Source organism: Pseudophryne corroboree, chromosome 1, assembly GCF_028390025.1.
Source record: "Pseudophryne corroboree isolate aPseCor3 chromosome 1, aPseCor3.hap2, whole genome shotgun sequence".
Classification (NCBI taxonomy): domain Eukaryota; kingdom Metazoa; phylum Chordata; class Amphibia; order Anura; family Myobatrachidae; genus Pseudophryne; species Pseudophryne corroboree.
This window is the reverse complement of record NC_086444.1, coordinates 391,227,103-391,243,238: the sequence shown is the minus strand read 5'-3', so window position 1 is coordinate 391,243,238 and position 16,136 is coordinate 391,227,103. Positions and strand designations below refer to the sequence as shown.

Below are 16,136 nucleotides of genomic sequence, written 5' to 3'. Positions count from 1 at the left end.
AGAATTTGGGGGCAATTTTGATCCTACTGTATTATTAACCTCAATAACATTATTTCCAGTCTATTCTGAACACCTCACAATATTGTTTTTAGGCCAAAAGGTTGCACCGAGGTAGCTGGATAACTTTGCTAAGCAACACAAGTGTGTGGCACAAACAGGTGTAGTACTGCTGACTGGCGGTCAGGAGACCGCCGGTCAGCTTACCGACGCCGGGATCCCGGCGGGGAGGAGCGAGTGCAGCAAGCCCCTTGCGGGCTCGCTGCGCTCGCCATGCTGCGGGCTCGGTGGCGACCTGAGGTCGCCACGGGTTCTATTCCCACTCTATGGGTGTCGTGGACACCCACGAGTGGAAATAGTCCCTGTTGGTCGGCATGCTGACCGTCGGGATAGTGAGCCGTCGGGCTGGTGGAGGAGGTCATGTGACTGTCGGTCAGCTGACCGGCGGTCACATGAATACCACCCACACAAACACCAGTCCCATCTAGGAGAGGCACTGCAGTGTCAGACAGGATGGCTGATAAAAAAAATAGGCCACAAACAGCACATGATGCAAAGAAAAAAAGAGGTGCACCGAGGTTGCTGGATGGCTAAGCTAAGTAACACAAGTGTGTGGTACAAACACCTGGACCATCTAGGAGTGGCACTGCAGTGGCAGACAGGATGGCACTTTTAAAAGTGAAAACATAGGCAAAGGTCATAGCCTTTTCTTGCCACTTCATGTAGTGAATGGCATATTGCCAATTTTACGTTTCTCATCAGATAATTTATTTTTTTTCTGATTATTCATTTTTGCTTCTTGGATTTTACACGCCCTCTATGACATTGGGCATCGGCCTTAGCAGACGACGTTGATGGAATTGCATCGTCAATGTCATGACTGGTGGTAGCAGCAGCTTCAGCACTAGTACTAGGACCTGGAAGTGGTTCCTGATCTTCCACTATTTTTTCCTCCAAGTTGTTGTTCTCCATTTCACAGGACAGCACCCCTTTATTATTACAGCACACAGAAGAGTGCCCCTTTATTTTCACAGCGCCCCTGTATTCTTACAGCATACAGTAGCAGTGTGCTTTTTATTTTTAACTGCACCCAAACTTTTATAGCAGACAGGGCCAGTGTAATGTTTCTAAGACATCAGCGCCCCTATATTTCACAGCATACAGGAACAGTGTGCTTTTAATATGTAAGAACTGCACCCTAATTTTTATTGCAGACAGGGCCAGTGTAATGTTATTAAGAGATCAGCAGCACCCCTATATTTCACAGCATACAGGAACAGTGTGCTTTTAATTTGTAAGAACCGCACCCACATTTTTATAGCAAACAGGGCCAGTGTAATGTTATTAAGACATCAACACCTGTATATTTCACAGTGCCCTGCCCCCTGTACAACACAGTGACAGCCAGGACAGCAACACACATGTACAGCTGCAGCACCCGACAGTAACACCAGTGAGAGCCAGGACAGCAGGGACAGCCAGGACAGCACCCCTAACACAGAACATATACACCACAGTGACCGCAGCAGCACCCCAACAGAGCACACACTAACCCCATGCCACCACCCACAGGGAGACAGGTCTGTCTCCCTCACTCTCCAAGTCCGAAGTGAAAATGGCGGCGACGCGCAGCTGTTTATATGGGATCCAAAGCCCGCAAAAATCCGACAGTGGGATGATGATGTTTTGCCTCATTCTGGTTTCCGAGTCTGGTGGAAAAACCCGAGCCGGATTCGGATCTGGGCTCAGGATGTGATGTTTGGTAGGGTTCAGTTCTCAGAGAACCGAACCCGCTCATCCCTAGTTTTATAACTTTCTTTTATTTAGGGCCCTATTCATAGTTGTTAGCAAACCAAAAAAGCACACTAATGTACAAAACCATGCTGCATTGCAGGTGGGGCAGATGTAACATGTGCAGAGAGATTTAGATTTGGGTGGGGTGTGTTTAAACTGAAATCTAAATTGCAGTGTAATGATCAAGCAGCCAGTATTTACCATGCACAGAAACAATATAACCCACCCAAATCTAACTCTCTCTGCACATGTTACATCTGCCCCACCTGCACTGCAACATGATTTTGCCCAATAGTTAACTTTTTTGGTTTGCTAACAACTCTGAATAATCCCCTTAGTCAAAAGACCATATTCTGCAAATGTGCTGTCTTATTTTGTATTATTTGCCTATGATATCTGATAGCCACCATTGTATCAGTCAATTCTGTTAATATTGTTACTATCTCTTAGCTTCACAAATTAGTTTTCTTTTCTTATTTGTGCACTGGAATGTATGATTGGTATGCAAACATTCAGTTTCATATTTTGTTTTTAAATATCTAACTGTCTCAATCTTCTTGTAATTATTGAAAACTGGGTATTCATATAGTGATATGCACATTAGTCACACATCTAGGACCAATGTACAAGTAGAATGTTTTTGATATGCACTAAATACAGCCACTTTCAGACTGTAATCTCTCATAGCTTCTGAAGGAAAATTGTTAGTGCACCTTTTCACACCTTACTATATCTATTGCTTCTACAGTTCTAATTTGTTAGACTGAAGAAGATGCATTCAGAAAATAAAACAGTTACTGAGTTCCTGCTTCTTGGATTTAAAAACCATCACAGCTTACAATTTGTTATTTTTGTTTTAATTCTCACCATTTACATTTTTACATTGTCTGGAAATCTTTTGATCATTTTCTTAGTGGCAATCAATGTCCGTCTTCAAACTCCAATGTACTTTCTCCTAAGCAATCTATCCTTATCTGAAGTAGTTTTTACTACAAATATTGTACCAAATATGTTACAGAATTTGCTTTTAGGAGATGGTTTCATATCACTCCCAGGATGCTTAACGCAATACTACTTTTTTAGCTCTACTGCCACAACAGAATGTTTTCTCCTTGGAATTATGTCTTATGACCGATACATGGCTATATGCAACCCATTACATTATGCTTCACATATCAACTTTCAAGTTTGTTGCAAAATAGTTATGTGGGCATGGTTATCTGGCTTTATTATATCGATGGTAACCCTTATTTGGGGAATTTGCTATTTGGGGAACATTTTTGTGGCCCTAATGTGATAGATAATTTCTTCTGTGATCTTACTCCTCTTATAGAACTATCATGTTCAGACACAACGGTAATAGAAATTGAATCATTTATATTTGCATCCATAGTGACGTTACTACCATTTGTATTTATTTTTACAACATACATAATAATCATTTACAATATTTTCAAGATCCCCTCATCAGTTGGTAGAAAGAAAGCTTTCTCCTCTTGTAGCTCTCATCTTGTAGTTGTATCAACTTATTATGGAACTCTCATCACCATGTATGTGGCACCATCTCGAAAGCAAATATTTAACATAAGCAAAGCACTGTCATTACTTTATACTATTGTTACCCCTTTGTTAAATCCAATAGTCTACTGCCTTTGAAATAAGGAGATACACAATGCACTAAACATGGTTTTAAAGAATATATAACTATTGCACACAAATAAACATCATTCTTTTACCTAAAAATAGTCACTTTGTTTAATTATATATCTAAATGAAATTAGAGATGTTCCAAAAATACTATGAGTTGGGCACCAAAGTATGTGTTATCTGTGAAATGTTGCACTCTTGGGGGAGGGGGGGGGGGGGGGGCATTCATTTGTTTGAAATGTCAGTTGGGTGTCTTTTTTTCCCTATCTAATATACAGGAAAAAACAGACACCCAACCGACTTTTAAAACAATTGAATTCCCCCCATTAAGTGGTGAATGAAACAAAAATTTGAATATATTGTACACTAGACTTCCAACACTAACAATTTACTGATTCAATAATATAACAAATTGGAAACTGGTGTCATAAGATCAAAATAAACATACTATATAAATATTCCCCATTTGTTTAGTCTACATGATCATAGACATGTGTATCAGTATCGATTTTATAATGCTTTATTTATTGCAATAATAAAATATGATGCATCATTTGGATAAACCTTATTACCTGCATTGCTTATTGCTTCCTATTAATCAATACAGTAATTTAACTCTGCACACCATTCAGATATGGTCAGTGCTATTTTTCATCAGGAACCAACAGGAACTCAGTTCCTGAACTTCTCATTAAATATGACATAGGTGGTTATTCAGAGATGAACGCAGCCAGATCTGCGTTCACCTCTGCACATGCAGTTATATTGAGGATGAATGGGAACTAAGGTTGACATCTGGCAGCGCAGCCATTTTTTGTGGAGTGGCTGCATGTGAAGAATGGTCCAGACCCGTACCTCAATGCCGTGTCGCTGCCCCGCGAACGCCTGCCCCTGTCAATCACAGTGCCGCCACATCCTTCACGGATGCGGCCACAATGTGTATGTCTGCTCAGCCATGATGTGCCACCGGCAAACTGCACTGCAGGCCGCAGGAGGGTCTGAATGAACCCCCTAACCAGGAATTGGGTTCCTGAACCTCTCCTGGGCCAAAATGTATTTTCCATAAGTTTTATTTTTAAGTTCATTTTGTATTTGAACTTATTTTTCCAGAAAAATAGTACAGGATATGGTTATAAACTTTAGCCTACATTTAAAGATAAGATGGTCTGCTAGTGCTTGTGAACTTTAGCACAAATTACTTTCACTGTTCCCATTCACTCCTATATGTACATTAATGTTTATCTTTGTATCATGTGGTGTGAAGTATGTGAATATATTTTGGGATTCATTTCTGCATTTCATTAAACTTCTTGTTATTTTGCTTTAAATAAGTGTTTCAGTTTTTACATTTTGCCATTTTTTCTACGTATATTTAATTTGCTAAGAATATTGCCATAACAGTTGGTGTTTCTATGAACAGTTATCAAATCTGTACCTCTCCCTGATAAGGACAAGGAACTAATCCTAAACCTAATCCATGGCCATGTAATATAAGAAATTTTACCTTCTTATGCTTTCTATCCTATGAAAAAAAGTCTTGTTGAATCTGAGAGATTTACAGATTCTGATTAGTGGGACCTGTTTGTTGTCTGGTAAGATTCAAATGCAAAAGTACAGTAGCTAGTATAATGAAATATTGAACATGACCAGATTCATAAATAAAATGAATGTCAATTTTAAAAATTAAAGATTTATACAGTATCTACATGACTAAAGACTACTTTTGAAATTCTATATTGTTACTATGGGCGGTATTCAATTTTTTTCACACCCTTCCACGCCTGATCTGTTTCTGCTGACAGACGTGGTATAATCATTTCAGCTCACTACCTCCCCGGGGTAGCGAGGGCTCCCAACCCTTTCCGCAACTAAACCAGATTACTATGGGCGCGGTATGTGTGATGACAGGATCTCTTTAGAAAGAAGATTGGGCGTGATATATCATTTGTATACCACCCTATATGTTTATTTACATCTGCATATTTTGTTTTGACTCATGTGTCTCATATGGGGATGGAGATTGCAGCCTAGAGGTTATTTAAGGGGATGTTAGTCTGAATACTCCTTGATTCTTTGGGCGTCATTCCGACCTTATCGCACGCTAGGATTTTTTGCTGCGCTGTGATCAGGTCACTACTGCGCATGTGTATGCACCGCAATGCGCAGGCGCATCGTAGGGGTACAAAGCGGATCGTTGCTGATCGATGGATTTAATGAAGAATTCATTTGTACAGCTGATCGCAAGGAGATTGACAGGAAGAGGGCATTTGTGGGAGTGGTTGGAAAATGCAGGCATGTTCAAGCGTTTGCAGGGTAGGTGTCTGATGTCAATTCCGTACAAGAACAGGCTGAAGTGATCGCAGCAGCTGAGCAAGTTCTGAGCTACTCAGAAACTGCACAAAACTTTTTTGTAGTGCTCGGCTGCACATTATTATTATTATTATTATTATTATTACCAGTTATTTATATAGCACACACATATTCCGCAGCGCTTTACAGAGAATATTTGGCTATTCACATCGGTCCCTGCCCCAGTGGAGCTTACAATCTATATTTCCTACCACATGTACACACGCACACATTCATACTAGGGTTATTTTTTGTTGGGATCCAATTAACCTTCCAGTATATTGTGGGAGGAAACCGGAGTACCCGGAGGAAACCCACGCAAGTACGGGGAGAATATACAAACTCCGCACAGGTAGAACCATGGTGGGAATTGAACCCATGACGTCAGTGATGTGAGGCAGTAATGCTAACCATTACACGGATGCTGTAATGGATCGCACACTTGCAAATCAAACATACACTCCCCTATAGGTGGCGACTATCTGTTCACAGCACTGCAAAAAATAGCTAGCGAGCGATCAACTTGGAATGACCGCCTTTGACAGCCAGAATATGTATAGTTCAGATAGAATTAGACTGTGTTTTGTGGTTTTCTGATTGGTTGTTTATTTTTGTATTTTGCTATAAGATACCTGTTTCAGGGAGATAAATAGTTAAGTGGAGTTGATATATATTTTGGAATATATCTGTCACTGAGAGATACTACCTTCCTACCAGATGCAGTGTTAATGATCTATTAAGTAGAGCCGAAAAAACTTTGTGATATAAACACCGGGCAATGAGACAATGATTAATGGTTATAGAATATCTGGAAGATATGCCAGGTCAGAAGTGGATCTATAATAAAATGACAAGGGGGGGGCACCATGACAGGGGAAGAGTGGTGATGGTTATTTTGCATGTGCAGAAGGGGCATGTGCTCCCAGAAAGTTGGGTGCAGTCTCTTAGCATGGGACATGACCTCGCAACAAGTGGTGTGGCCTCAAAAGAAAAGCCATATCTTTATTATGGAGAGAGGTTGATGCCTTGGAGAGGCAGAGGGTGACAGGATAGAGAGAGTGAAGGGAAGATAGTGATGCTGTGGAGAGGCAGAGGGTGAGGCAGTAGGTGACACAAGAGATAGTGCGAGACAGAGAGGCAGTTGGTGACAAGGAGAGGCAGAGGGTGCCAGGAGAGGGTAACAGTGAGAGGCAGTGGTTAATGTCAGGAAACTGGTTACAGGGGGAGGCAGTTGTTGATTTCAGGAAATGTGTGACAGGGGGAGGAAGTGGGCTACACCTGGGGGAGGCAGTGGGTTACATAAAGGATGATGGGTAGAGAAAGTGGGTAATAGGGACAGGGTGATTGGAGAAAAAGGGTGATAAGGAGATAGTGGAAGATGGAGAGGCAATGTCGGGTCTAGTCAGGGGTGACATGAAGATAACGGGTGACTGGGGAGGCAATATATGACAGCTGTGTGCCCTTCAGCCAGGGGCAGTTTGGGAGCTCGGGTGATCAGTGCAGCAGCAGTTTCCCTGTACCCACTGCAGACAGGTTGCTGTGCTGCCACTGACAGGCAAGGGAAGAGGTAATAAGAACTGCTCCCTTTCTATTCCACTGATATACCCGTATCTCTTCCCTGTCCTTCTGCCCCCTCTACAAAGGGTATAGATAACCCCATGATGGCCACCAAGAGCCCTGAAGAGGGTGGGGCCACTGTAGAGTCTGCATTTTGCCAAGAAGCATCAGAGAAGAGAAGCTGTGGTGGGGAGTGTTGTCTGCTACCCAAGCTCTTGCTGACTGTCTCTGTTGTGTCCACAGTGCTGCCCTCCATCCTGCCTGTATCTGCATCATCAGTGAGAATTTGACTGTTTGCTAAGGAGGGATCACCTCCTCGATCTGCCACTGGCTTCCCTGAACTAACATCTCTGCCCTGGGTCACAGTGTCCCCGTCCCTCTCTGTGCAGTGAGCTTAGTGGGGTGGGACTGGTGACATCATTGAGAGTCCAGGCTGCTGGGTGCAGGGAAGCACTGCACCCACTGCACCCAGCAGTGCATTAGCAGCAGCAGCTGTATGCTCCTCTTTCCTGCTTAATGCACATGGTGCTGCCTGTTTTAGGGGGGGTTGCAGACCCAGGCTTCTCCAATAAGCCTGGTACCAGGTAAAGAATACCTGCCCCCCCCCCCTTTTGGCACCTGTAAAATAAATGAAATAAAATCCCTAAACAATGGGGGGCATGTGCCTTTGTGACCCTCCTCCTAAATTGAACTATGTGCCAGGATGTTAGATGTTCAGTATGAATGCAGTGTGGTTTATGATGAGGAGGAGTAGAAAGCTCATGGATCCAGCTCAGTTTCTAAACAGCAGCACTTTTGACTGCTTCCCCTTTCAGACGGTGGACTTGCTTGCATGATCATGTGATTATACTGCTGTTGCATTAGGAGTTTAGAACCCGGTACATTCTCAGCTGTTCTCCTTGGACCCAATATTGTGCTGGACTTAGGAACCAGTGGCATTCTCTTACCTCCAGTCATGGTGTCAGCCAGGAGAGAAGACTAATCATCAGCACGGATATAGGTACCACATCCTTCCAGCCATCCTACACACTGATTGACTGAATTGTGCCCACTGAATACATTTTTACATTTTTAGAAATAAGTTTGGAACACAGTCTTCACTTGCACCAAAGAACTCATGTTATTGCTTACCCACTAAGCTTGGCTACTAACCTTGATATACTGCATACCTACTGTATACCTATATACTGCATATTTAAATTGTGTTTTGAGGTGCATCAAGTGCAGCTACACTAATACTAGGGCATGTTTGGAAACTAGTCTGCTATGACCAACCATAAGTTATCTGTTAAAGAATTCTCATATTGAACATTATAACTGAGTGTTTTGTGCCCATACTAATTAAGGACTATGTTTAACAATATCAATTTACTGAGACTTTTTTTTAATAATCTGCTACTGTTTCAATTCAGGAAACTATTATTTTACATTGCTTCTCAATTTTAATTTATACTTGTTAGGAATGATCTTTGGACATGAAAGTTTTTTGTACATGTGGATCTTAATAAATTGAATTATTTTATTTTCTATTTGCAGTCTAGTTAATTCTTCATTTTCCACAAAGGAGGATACAGAGGCAATGTTAATGTATTTCAAGTGGTCACTTGATTCTAAAGATACAGTACTAATACTAGAAAGAATTTGAATAGGGCATGGGCAACATTTGCACAAGTGATACAACACTTATTTTGTCCTAAAATTGATTGGATAAAAACAATAACATCACACCAAAATCCTAATGAAAATTTTACTCTCATTTTACAATTTTATTCCATTCACGTAGTGGTTTTCCAGACATATCTGACATGTCTGAATTGCAACCTCTCATAGATAAAGTATTGTGGAAGGACTGAGACCACCAACTAAAATTGCAAAGAATCATGAGACTAATGTGGAAATAAATAAAGAAAACACTCTACCAAGATTGTACAAATGCAGCTCAGGGCTGTCAAAACCACTTGCAATGCCCTAATAGGGTGTGGCCCTCTGAGAGCCAGAAATGCAATGAAAGTGTTTTTATTTATTTTTTGCAATTGTCAAAGGTCGGGACAATTTACTTGGAACTACCTCCTGTGCTGGCTCTTCAACCTCACTCTCCCTATCCTCCTTTCTCCTCCTGCTCCTCCTACTACTTCTATACTCCTACATCTAAATGCATAATAAACAACATGAACAAAGACGAGACAAACACAGAAAATAAAACATACACCAACACTAACACTACACTCCTCACAAAACAAAGGCACACACAAAGAAACACTGAAGACTGAAAAAAATTACTGCAACCAAAAAATTAGATAAACTGAATGAAAACAAGACTACACAGAAAATAAAAAAACAATGTTCAGATTTTTCAAAATCATTCACCAAACTGCTTACCAAAATCACCCCTCCTAACACTAGTTATCATCAATCACCTCACTAATTCAGACCTGGTCGCTGCAGCGGCAGCGAACGCAGGCTGAAGTACTGTGCTGTGTGCACATGCACAAAGGCATCTCAGTGCTGTGATTGCCTCTGCCTGATTGACAATGGAGTGTTTTGATTTGTGAAACAATATGTCTGCACTGAGGAAATTGAGAAACAAAAGTGCTAAGAATAGAATAATGAAGTGAAGTGTGAACTTGTAAACTATTAATGACTACACCCTTATGCAAGAGCTATTGAAGACCGGGATATATGCCTTGCTCAGCTTCTGACTGTAAAGGGGGGTACACACGGAGAGATCCGTACTTAAAATCTAAGCAATCTTGCTAGATTGCTTAGATTTTAAGCACGGATCTGCCGTGTGTATGCCCTCCAGCGATAGCGATGCACGGCCCCGCGCATCGCTATCGCCGATGCTAGATTGAGCTGCATGCAGGCTCAATCTAGCGGGTCGCTCACTTCACCGTTGTGTGAAGTGAGCGGCCCCCCCGTCGGCTTTCCCCCTCGCTCAGCACATCGCGCTGTGCTGAGCGGGGTGAGAGATGTGTGCTGAGCGGTCTGTGTTAAGATCGCTCAGCACACATCTCTCCCGTGAGTACCCCCCTTTAGAGGTACTGCGGCAATTTGGGTGGAGTTCTGTTTGGTTTTAATGCAACCTTTGACTCAAAAGAAGACATGATACCTACATCTTTAATGGATGTGGTCCATAGTTTTCTGGGAAGTTGGAACAGCATATTTTGAACTTCAGGGTCTAATCTGAAGGGGTGTGACTGGTGTGAATAGTAAATCCTTAGCTCATGGTTCACTGTTTTGGGTATCTGCAAGAAAACTTCATCAGAAGTGCAGAAAACAGTACCATGCAGCATTATTCAAATTGCCGTTAATGGGTTTCCGGTATAGTATGTGAATATATTACTTTGCTGAGGCTGCTAGCAATGATCAAACCACCATGTAAAAGAATTTATCTGTATATTTTACTTTATTATTTTTGGTACATTGAATAATCATATAGATACTCATCCATTTTCTCTTAAAAACAACTGCTAGTAATTATATGTTATGCACTTTTTTCACATTTGCACTTTATCTTATCTTCTTAGTGTCTGGTGATATACTTACTTTGCACTGCTATACAGCATCATGGTGACTTTCACTATGCCACCCACTTACATTTCTCTCAGCCTGGTGCCGGTATCTCACTCTCTCATTACCCACCCTATACCTTGTGGCAAGATGTGTGAACAGCAGAGGTGACTTAACTTTGAGGTACAAGCACTTGAAAATATTTTTTGTTGATTTGTATTACACTACGTTTCAGTGCATATGCAGTGGCTAGCAATTATTAATCACTTTCTTCAAATGAATGTCAATTAATTAAAAATACATTTAACAAAATAAATGACCTGAAACGCAGGCTTTGGGGATACCCATCACCACATCAAGCAATCACATATATCCCACAACCAGGAGAGTCTCGTAGGAAATTTAAAAAAAGACATTACCTGTGATCAAATTACTGTCAGACCCCCAAGGAGGGTGAGGTGTATTATCCTTCTACATTGCCAGCTGAAGTGTGGATATCCGAGATATGGCACAAATTGATATGGCAATAACCTTTGAATGTCATCTCCAAGATTTAAGTGCAAAGCAAACTAGTAACAGGTTTTTTGGTTACATACATATGCATATGTTGCATCTCAAAACATAAATGCTGACTTCAAAATGGCATCAATGTACTTTTATCATTTTAACATTATGTTATGAAGAAACTTAAACAAGTACAGTTTTTTTATGGGTTTTTGCCAGATACTTTCTTAACATTTGCAGTTAAAATCCCAAGACACTTCAAAATGGTGAACTGGTAGTTACTGTGGATAGTAGCAGATCGAGATCACAGTTATTGGTTACTTTATATTGTGAAACAATATGAAGCAATACTCAGTCACAGCAATTTATTTTATCTGCTTATGCTGTTAATGTACAGGGTAGTTTAATCATTTTCAGCTAGCTTTCAGTTAATTATGCACCTTAATGTTCTTATATACAGATGAAGCCATGCTAATCATGGCTCCGTCTGTGCCTGAGCGTGCCTATCGCCGGGTCCGGGGCGCGTGCACATCCGTGATGCACATGCACCCCATTCACTAGAATGGGAGCGTCTCAGTGCGCTCCCGGCGTCTCTAGGCGGTTGGATCACCTAGTCACACTGGGAGCACTCGTTTGCGACAGAGCAGTCTCAGATGAGCGTGGCTCCATCTGTATATTGTGGCAAAGAGGGTACTTTGACACATTTTGATGTTCAGAACAGAACTAATTTCCTAGGACAAGGGGAAAACAGGGTTAAGAATCCTGATGATTCTTACAGCAAAGGTTGTACACACAGCTGTGTTACCTGAGTTTGATTGATTTGGTGTGCGTAAAGGTATAAAGGATTGTAGGATCCAGTGGGGGGGGGGGGTTCTGATGCTGACTGGCAGCCAGATGATATTTAGGGCTGGTGGGAGATAGCTTGTATCAGGAAACCATTTAATGTGAACAAATGTGCTGTCATATCATTTGTAAGGAATAAAGAAGCCACCTGACAAAGCAGCCCAGAGGGAAGAGTACTTCCTTTGTGAGCAGACCTTGACAATAGTAATTTAGCAAATACCAACTTAGAACCCTCTTTTCCTTCCATAAGTCTTTCTAACTAAATATTAATTTACTACCAGTGCAATAAGGATAAGACCACACACCTTTTACGACAAAAAGTGGAATCCGTTCCAAAAGATCTTAGAACTGTTGATAAATTTAAGATTTACCCTGAATTAATTAATCTGTACATTATGATTATACAGTGTCTGTACTTTGAGAGTATACAGTGTTTAATTATGTATTAGTGTTAATAGCTATAAGACTAAAGAAGCTGGAAAACAACTATTATAATACATTTTGAGATTTTTTTTCTAAGGATAGCCATTGTGATTTATTAAACTAGGGGTAAAAAGTTGTAGCATAGGCCTGTTACAGTGGCTTGGGAAATTCAAGGGGATAATTATTATTTAATTATAAGTGCTACTGAAGCAGTCCTGTCAAACCGAACTATCTTCCCATCTCTATCACAGTCATTATACCCTATAATACAGTGAGTGTTAAATGTCTGGTCTGGTTATTGGAACCGTGTTTGTTTGTGGGAACTTCACCACTTGCTCTATTTCATGGATAAAGAGGTGTCTCCCCTGTTATACAGTTAAAGTACATTCTATAGTTAAAACTGTTTGAAAAAAATTGCATACTCTACCGGCATTATAGTTATCTTTGTAATCATATAATTCCACTGACATCTAATAGCGTCAAGGAAGATTGTCATATTGTTCAGAAAGCTATGCAGTAAGCAGGAATGAGTGCAGCTGACCTTGATCAAGCAGATGTTGAGCTGGATCTCCTGGGTTCCAGTAATGCAATCTAATATTTTGTAATTTTGATTTACAGTAATTTTATATTTCAGTTTTGGATTTAATTAGACTAAATTCCAATTAATTTCAATTTGATAATTACACAATTTTCATATATAGAAAGGATTCACCTATAAAGATTAGATATAGTATAGAGAGTAGAATAAAAAAATTAAAAATATGTAGTGCTTTTTATTTATTTTGTCTGAAAAACATCTGTAAGTGCTATTACTGTATGATCTGAAAAAGTAAGAAATACAAATATTTTTAAAATATCGAGTCCCAGTTCTAAATTAGTCTGAAATTTAAATCACTCATGCAACAACTTAAATTTGCACAGACAGCAGTTTTAATACCTACAGTCAGCATTCTTTCAAAATTTCAGAATGACCTCAGTAATTTGTATGTAATAGTGATAATTTACATAATTTGACAGCAGATTTGCATAGATTTAAAGCCTCACCTTTGTACGTGCACAGAAATCAAATATGATGGGATTGATTAGCCCTTGTTCTTATTAAAGTGATTTAAAGAACAAAAAAGTAAAATTAAAATAAATGTAGTCCCATATAGTTATCTGTTCCTGCAATAATAAAACTGTCAATCATTAGTTACAATTTGACAATGTTATCTCTTCCCTGTCCTTCTGCCCCCTCTACAAAGGGTATAGATAACCCCATGATGGCCACCAAGAGCCCTGAAGAGGGTGGGGCCACTGTAGAGTCTGCATTTTGCCAAGAAGCATCAGAGAAGAGAAGCTGTGGTGGGGAGTGTTGTCTGCTACTCAAGCTCTTGCTGACTGTCTCTGTTGTGTCCACAGTGCTGCCCTCCATCCTGCCTGTATCTGCATCATCAGTGAGAATTTGACTGTTTGCTAAGGAGGGATCACCTCCTGGATCTGCCACTGGCTTCCCTGAACTAACATCTCTGCCCTGGGTCACAGTGTCCCCGTCCCTCTCTGTGCAGTGAGCTTAGTGGGGTGGGACTGGTGACATCATTGAGAGTCCAGGCTGCTGGGTGCAGGGAAGCACTGCACCCACTGCACCCAGCAGTGCATTAGCAGCAGCAGCTGTATGCTCCTCTTTCCTGCTTAATGCACATGGTGCTGCCTGTTTTAGGGGGGGTTGCAGACCCAGGCTTCTCCAATAAGCCTGGTACCAGGTAAAGAATACCTGCCCCCCCCCCTTTTGGCACCTGTAAAATAAATGAAATAAAATCCCTAAACAATGGGGGGCATGTGCCTTTGTGACCCTCCTCCTAAATTGAACTATGTGCCAGGATGTTAGATGTTCAGTATGAATGCAGTGTGGTTTATGATGAGGAGGAGTAGAAAGCTCATGGATCCAGCTCAGTTTCTAAACAGCAGCACTTTTGACTGCTTCCCCTTTCAGACGGTGGACTTGCTTGCATGATCATGTGATTATACTGCTGTTGCATTAGGAGTTTAGAACCCGGTACATTCTCAGCTGTTCTCCTTGGACCCAATATTGTGCTGGACTTAGGAACCAGTGGCATTCTCTTACCTCCAGTCATGGTGTCAGCCAGGAGAGAAGACTAATCATCAGCACGGATATAGGTACCACATCCTTCCAGCCATCCTACACACTGATTGACTGAATTGTGCCCACTGAATACATTTTTACATTTTTAGAAATAAGTTTGGAACACAGTCTTCACTTGCACCAAAGAACTCATGTTATTGCTTACCCACTAAGCTTGGCTACTAACCTTGATATACTGCATACCTACTGTATACCTATATACTGCATATTTAAATTGTGTTTTGAGGTGCATCAAGTGCAGCTACACTAATACTAGGGCATGTTTGGAAACTAGTCTGCTATGACCAACCATAAGTTATCTGTTAAAGAATTCTCATATTGAACATTATAACTGAGTGTTTTGTGCCCATACTAATTAAGGACTATGTTTAACAATATCAATTTACTGAGACTTTTTTTTAATAATCTGCTACTGTTTCAATTCAGGAAACTATTATTTTACATTGCTTCTCAATTTTAATTTATACTTGTTAGGAATGATCTTTGGACATGAAAGTTTTTTGTACATGTGGATCTTAATAAATTGAATTATTTTATTTTCTATTTGCAGTCTAGTTAATTCTTCATTTTCCACAAAGGAGGATACAGAGGCAATGTTAATGTATTTCAAGTGGTCACTTGATTCTAAAGATACAGTACTAATACTAGAAAGAATTTGAATAGGGCATGGGCAACATTTGCACAAGTGATACAACACTTATTTTGTCCTAAAATTGATTGGATAAAAACAATAACATCACACCAAAATCCTAATGAAAATTTTACTCTCATTTTACAATTTTATTCCATTCACGTAGTGGTTTTCCAGACATATCTGACATGTCTGAATTGCAACCTCTCATAGATAAAGTATTGTGGAAGGACTGAGACCACCAACTAAAATTGCAAAGAATCATGAGACTAATGTGGAAATAAATAAAGAAAACACTCTACCAAGATTGTACAAATGCAGCTCAGGGCTGTCAAAACCACTTGCAATGCCCTAATAGGGTGTGGCCCTCTGAGAGCCAGAAATGCAATGAAAGTGTTTTTATTTATTTTTTGCAATTGTCAAAGGTCGGGACAATTTACTTGGAACTACCTCCTGTGCTGGCTCTTCAACCTCACTCTCCCTATCCTCCTTTCTCCTCCTGCTCCTCCTACTACTTCTATACTCCTACATCTAAATGCATAATAAACAACATGAACAAAGACGAGACAAACACAGAAAATAAAACATACACCAACACTAACACTACACTCCTCACAAAACAAAGGCACACACAAAGAAACACTGAAGACTGAAAAAAATTACTGCAACCAAAAAATTAGATAAACTGAATGAAAACAAGACTACACTGAAAATAAAAAAACAATGTTCAGATTTTTC

The 16,136-nt window shown here is 40.3% G+C and overlaps 1 long non-coding RNA gene and 1 pseudogene across 1 annotated transcript in view; both read left to right on the top strand.

The window, feature by feature from the left end:
• Nucleotides 1-16,136, top strand: part of LOC134888187 (uncharacterized) — a 122,582-nt gene that overhangs the window by 43,951 nt on the left and 62,495 nt on the right. The gene's annotated exons all lie outside the window — the stretch shown is intronic.
• Nucleotides 2,564-3,447, top strand: LOC134932058 (olfactory receptor 10A7-like; annotated as a pseudogene).